Genomic DNA, 243 nt, shown 5'->3' with positions numbered 1-243 from the left:
ACATATGTTTCAAAGGATTACAACCTGTGTGATCCATAGGGATCTTTGATATTAAAATTGTAACCTTCTTATCAGGGAAAGCATGGGAATCATCTTAAACGTAAGACATTATGACCGATTCTGAAAACAATAGATGGATAAGGTTATGACTTGATTCATTTGAAAAAAACCGTGTATATGTATATGTATGCATACACACACATATATGGATATGTGGATGTATGTATGTGGGTGTGTGTATGT

The sequence above is a fragment of the Octopus bimaculoides genome, chromosome 20 (assembly GCF_001194135.2).
Source record: "Octopus bimaculoides isolate UCB-OBI-ISO-001 chromosome 20, ASM119413v2, whole genome shotgun sequence".
In the NCBI taxonomy this organism is placed as follows: Eukaryota; Metazoa; Mollusca; class Cephalopoda; order Octopoda; family Octopodidae; genus Octopus; species Octopus bimaculoides.
This window is presented reverse-complemented; position numbering follows the sequence as displayed.